The sequence below is a fragment of the Pinus tabuliformis genome, chromosome 1_2 (genome assembly GCF_031772625.1).
Source record: "Pinus tabuliformis cultivar Carrire ecotype Pingquan chromosome 1_2, CPIR1, whole genome shotgun sequence".
NCBI lineage: Eukaryota > Viridiplantae > Streptophyta > Pinopsida > Pinales > Pinaceae > Pinus > Pinus tabuliformis.
In genome coordinates this window covers 337,326,639-337,333,232 of record NC_142298.1, presented here as the reverse complement: position 1 = coordinate 337,333,232, position 6,594 = coordinate 337,326,639, and positions in this window count along the sequence as shown.

The window sequence follows — 6,594 nt, the reverse complement described above, 5'->3', positions numbered from 1 at the left end:
TCAATGATGATCCTATGTTCTCCAACTATGAAGCATTCTTCTTGGAATTCCACTTACCCACCATCCACTCTAGCAAGTCTAGTTGGGCCTTCATACCCGGAATGGTGAAAAACTTGTACAAACCATAGTTTGTTAATGCATGCATGGTCTTGAGTGGTTTAGAGAAGCTATGTATTTTTCTTCATGCTCATGTTCTCTCCACTTCATCTTTGCGTCTCAAAACCCTGAAAAAAAAACATAAAAATCATTAGAAATAATCATGGAGAAAATTTTCAAGAAATTTGGGGATTTCTATTTTATCTTTTATGCCTTCGGTGTTGTGTGTAGCTGACTGTGTAGAAAAATGCATATGTGCGTAGTTATCTCCTTAGAAACCATGCACATCACGTTCTTTAGTGTGAAAAATATGGTCGATGTGCGCAGGCCCAATAAGGGTTAACTGTGCACATTGAGGGCGATTTTCAACTTGAAAACACTCCTTAAAAGAACCAAATACATGGTAAAATGCAAAATGAAAACCATGAAAATGAAGATCTCAGAGACGTAATTTACCTAGAGATTTCGTCCAATAGTTTTCCCATAATCTGCCTCTGAAATTCTTGGTGAAAAATGATCTCTATCACTCTTAAAGAGTAAAAAACACAAATGGTAAAAACGTTTCTACTTTTTTGGTTTTTATAAGTTTTTAGGCCTATTAAAATATTATTTTTTACCTGTTAGCCCTTAAAATAGAAATTTATAATGTTTTTTCACTATATTTTTTTTAGCATTGATATGATATTTGAGTTTAAGTGTGCAGATCACAGGTTATTTATGAAAAAAAATCATTTTGTCATTGAGTATATTTTTATCACTTTTTCGAACTCATTAAAACTTATGAAAAAGAGAAACTAAGGATTTCTATTTATGCACTTTTCAGACTCCCTGAATGTGAAAATATCGTCGAGTACTTGCTTGTTCGAAATCGTAAAACTAACTGAACAACCATCTATTCGGTATAAGTTTACTCCTTTTACAGATTGAACTAGACTATTTAAAAAAAAATGTATATGTTGACTGATCATGGTCAATAGAGTTTTCTCCAGAATTATTTTACCCTTTTTTAGGATTTAAGGACTCAATTTACGAAAAAGGACACTGCGGAGTTTACTTATGTTTTTCTCCTGACTCCCTAAAAAGGAAAAATCGAGCTTTACTTTCTCTGAGCTCGTTAAAATTTACGTTGAAAGAACTGAACACATTTTATTTTTATGTCTTTTCAAACTCTTTAAAAATGAAAACAACATTGAGGTACCCTTCACTGGACTCATAAAATATAAACAGTGCAGGACTCATTAAACATGACGAGACCGAACCACTCCTTCTTAGGGTTTGTTAAAAATACTTCAGAGTACTCATCTGAAGGATGAGATTACATTAAAAGCATATGTTATCCTCCTCAATCTTACCAACAATAAAGAGGTACATTCCAGTAGTGGTGGGGGCAAAGTGAGAAAGAACCTTTTTTTTGTTTTATAAAAGGTAGTATGTCACTCTTGAACGTGACACTCTGTCACATTTTGTGTCTGGATTGAGAAATCCATTTGTCTCCTAATTGACCATACCAAATTGAAAGTATTCAATTGGTTTTGTGAATTATACTTTTGAGTCAAATACTGCCAAGTCAGAATGTCATGTCACCAATATGTTTAAGAGAAGTCCAACTTCAGTCAAATTACTTTTCCATTCATAGCCTTCAGTTGCATCAACCATCCCTAAGTCAGCCCTGGATTACTCTAAACTATTGTTCTTAAAATCTTGACATGAGTTTCATGCCATAGGCCCTACTACGATGACTCATGTCCTATCAAATTCAACTCATTACCTATGAATTTTATCTAGAAATCTTCAGTACCTTGAAGCTTGCATGCCTTAATGGTAGGTTTCTCGTCTTCTACGACATATTCTCATCATTAACCTTCGATCGAATGATTCTATTAGAGTTCGACATCAACACATCTATTCACACTATGTAAATTGTTTTGGAAGTACCTAGAGAGTCATTGTCATTATTGGTGGTTTCTCTCGCACTTGTTAATGATTCACATCATTGACCAGTAATCAAGTGGATTCTACCATGTTCAACTACGAGACATTCATTCACATAGCTAGATTAGTACTATAGATCAAGAGAGGAGATCAAGACCCTGGATATAGTTTCATCCATCCATGTTGCATGGAGTTATTAAATATTCATGATTGTAAATGTAGATCCATTGATGGCCACATCCATACTATGTCATCTATTGACATGGATCTTCATATGCATTTATGTATTGTTTCTTTGAGAAATTTATACTCTGAGTATGGGAATGCCTACCTCAATGATGATTATATATTGCATTGTAATGTTTATTTGATTGTTTCAGGTCTCCAACTGTAGTCTCTAGCCCAAACCTTAACATGATAAAGCACTGCAGTCATCACATATCTCTTTTGACTTTGCAATCTATGGGGCAATATATTACACGTCATTTTGTCACATTAGGAAAATGACCATTGGTTTGGATATTTCGTTATCCTCAAATGTGTCTGAAATCATTCCCCTACAAAGTAGAATTCAAATTATCCCAACGAAAGTGGAATTCCTGGATCCCATGGTTCAAAACCCTATTTTTGACTTCCTGCGCAATTCCCTAGTCAATTTCTGCACATATGTAGAAGATTCCATTAGGAACTGCACATAAGTACGCATTGTCTTGCACTGTGACCTGCAAACATGACTTAACACATGAAAAAATAAAAAGTAAAGTCTAGAAGCATTATTAGTCATATTTATGCCAACTAACAACCTTTGCATGGTTTCTTATTCAGCCCTAATCCCTCCCATCATGGAGCTACTCCCTCTCTTTGTGGAACCCCTATCCCACCAGTAGTGGGTCTTATCCTTTGGAAAATGGATCCCAACCTTCCCACTCTTGGCCTATAAAGATAACCTATGCCTGAGGATTGAGGAGGATTGTTGGAAGTAGGCTTATGCTACATGAATAAATTTGGAAGGTTATTCATTCAAGGAGAGGGTTGGAGATCATGGGAATGGACTTGCAATCCAAAGGCTTCTTGGTTATAAGACTATTCAACATATTACTAATATAATGGAAATTGTTCTTTCTCTATTATATCTTTCTTCATACAATTTGTATGATTCCTTGATTGACTACATAGATTGTGATTTCATATTGATCAGTTTATGATACATGATTGTATTAATTATTTCATTTACCTCTTATGCTAGATACTGGATGCTTCAATCTTGTGTATGTTTCTATCAGTGCAGATATTCGTTAGGAAAACAGGGAGAAGATGTGGGAAGTGGTGGGAAGATCTCTAAAGCATCGAGGAGGAGAGGATGATAAAAAGATTTGAAGGGGACTTCATCAATCATTTTGATTAAATAGTAAGTGGCCTCTATCATAGTATTTGTTTCGGTCAATCATAGTATAGAGAAAGGTAACAGTTCATGGTTGTTTGTTACTATATTTCTATGAAGTCTAAGGATATCTCTCTTGTCTAGAAGAGGAATAAGTTCACATGAAAATGAGGAGTTAGGGGTCGAAATGGTTCAACCTTTGCAAGAAAACCTCACAAACCCCAACAACCTCCCATGGTAGAAGAAACGAAAGACGAGGGGATAGGAGATCCTTTCAAAATATTGCTCAAGGAAGCCCTCAAGTGAAAAAGGAAAGAAATGATGGATAACTTGGCCTAGATCCTTCAGAAGCTACCCACAGGGGATGCATCTTCATCCAGTAGCCACTCTAGAGGTTCCACTCCTTTTAAGGTACAAATTAATGTTGACATCCCCATATTTGAAGGCTATATAGATGCAGAAGTTGTAGATAGATGGCTAAATCTGTTGGAAGGATATTTTTCAGTTCAAGAAATTTCCAACCGGGAAAATATTACTTTTGAACTCCTCAAAGCCAACCCACATGTTAAGGACTAGTGGGAAACCTACTGTGAACAAAAGGACAAGAGGGATTCCTCACTGTTTTCAGTAGCACCCACTTGAAATTATTTCCTAGACGCCATCAAGGAATAGTATTACCCTATTGGGAGCTAAGATTATAAATAAATAAAGTGGACCACGCTATGGCAGGGAAGGGAAAAAGATGTGTCAGAGTTCAAAAAAATGTTCCATGCCCTTCGCACGAAGCAAGGTATCAAGGATTATGAGTGTAATTTGGTACTCAAGTATTGCGGTTTTCTACACAAGTACATCCACAACAATATAGAGTTTATGGATATATCCTCGCTTTGTTTTTCCTGTCAATACACTGTCAAGATCGAGCAAAAATTTAAACATAAGAAGAGAGACTTTGGATCTATGAATCCAAAGCAAGGGAAAGGCACCCCCAAACCACAAAACAAAGGACAAAGCCAAGTTGGGGCGATCCACGATAACCCTTTTAAGCCACAAGAAAAGAAAAACACCACGAAGACAAAGAAGGACATAGGGAAATGGTGTGAATTCCATAAGGGCCCCACTTACAACAAAAGTGAGTGTCGAGCCAAGTAGTCACTAGTGGCTGGGATAAAAGCTTCCGAATCAGATGCATGGTTCGACTCTAACTCAGAAACCAGCAAAGGGAATGACAAAGGGAATAATATTATTGATGCAGAGCCAAATGCTACCATTTCCACCACCTAGATACATAAGGATGAGCCCAATGATCTAGAGGAGGGGGGCAAGTCTTTCACTCACAGATGTGGGTGAATGGTTCTCCATTGCAGTTCATTGTCGACAACGGGAGCCAAAAGAACCTCATTTCAGAAGATGTGATGAAGCGATTGGGCCTACCAACCACACCATGCCTACAGTCCTATACCATCAAGTGGCTTCACTAACGACGAGATCTCTCTGTCAACCAACACTATCACCTTCCCTACAACATCAAGCCCTTCACATATGAGGTAATGTGTGATGTTTTTGCTCTTGAATTTTGTGATGTATTATTAATCCAACCATACTTGTGGAAGTGGCATGATGTGTATGAGTCTAGGCCTCACATTTTTATTATTACTTTGGGCAATAAGTTATACAGGATACCGAAGGTAGCACCACCTACTGCCATTTATTTGATCACTACAAATCAATGCCATAATATCATTTCCCAGACTGGGAATTTTTTTTACCTTATGATTCCCCCTTAGGGCAAGAATAATCTTATGGCCATGTCCTCCATATAGGGCTCCTCTACACAACAACAACAGATGGACAAGGTTGCAGAGGAGTACAGGGATATCTTCACCTCACCCACATGGGTACCTCTACACTGTCAGGTCAAGTACTCCATCGATCTGACCCTGAGCATGCTGCTACCCAATGGACCGATCTATTGACGTTTTTCCCTAGAGAATGATGAAATCAAGAGGAAGGTTTAGGATTCGTTGCAAAAAGGGCACATCAGACCAATTTCATCACCCTGCGGGAGCCCAATTGTGTTGGTACAGAAGAAGGACGAGACCTAGAGACTTTGTATTGACTATCGGGCACTGAACAAGATCACTTTCCAGAATAGGTATCCATTCACATGAATTGATGACCTTCTGGACTAGCTCAAGGCGGCCAAATATTTCAGCAAGATTTATTTGAAGTCCAGTTATCACCAGGTACTGATTGAACCCTTTGATGTGTGGAAGAATGCCTTCAAATACAAGGAGGGCCCTTTTGAATGGTTGGTCATGCCCTTTGGGTTGATGAATGACCCTGCAACCTTCATGAGGCTAGTGGAAAACATATTGTGACCCTTCACCAACTCATTCATGGTGGTGTATTTGGATGACATTATGATATTTAGCTAGAGTTGGGAAGAGCACCTCCACCATATTTGACAGGTCCTCCAAACCCTGTAACAATATAAGCTGGGTGCGAATTTGGAGAGATTCACTTTTGGTATGACCTAGGTTCAATATATGGGGTATATTATTGATTATTAGGGTGTGAGTGGACCCATCCAAGATACAAGTCATTTGGGATTGGTCAGCCCCAACCACTCTAATAGAGCTTCACAGCTTTCTAGGACTTGCCAACTTCTACCATAGGTTTTTGTTGGGGCTCTCTCATAACACTTGGCCTTTGAGTCAAGTCACCAAGGGAGGTGCGAAAGAAAATTTATTTTGGTCTAAATCCTAACAGAAGGTGTTTTCCGCGTTGAAGCATTAACTCTGCTCGGCACCAGTGTTAACATTACCAGACCTGCAGTAACAATTTAAGATCGAGACAGAGGCCTCCGACTATGCTATTGGTTAATTTATTACTCAGCAGGGGCACCCAATGGCATATCATAGTGAGACACTTTCATACACAGTCTAAAAGTATCCCACCTATGACAAAGAGATATATTCCATTATGCAGACCTACTAAAAATTGAATCATTACATTCTGGGGAAGGAAATGGTCATCCACACAAACCACCGACCCTTGCAGTTCAGACAGACACAAGGAAAGTTGCAGAACGATCACCATTAGAAATGGTCCACACACATACAATAGTTCCATTTGAACATTAAGAACAAGAAGGGAAGCACTAAGAATGTTGCAGAATGCCTCAA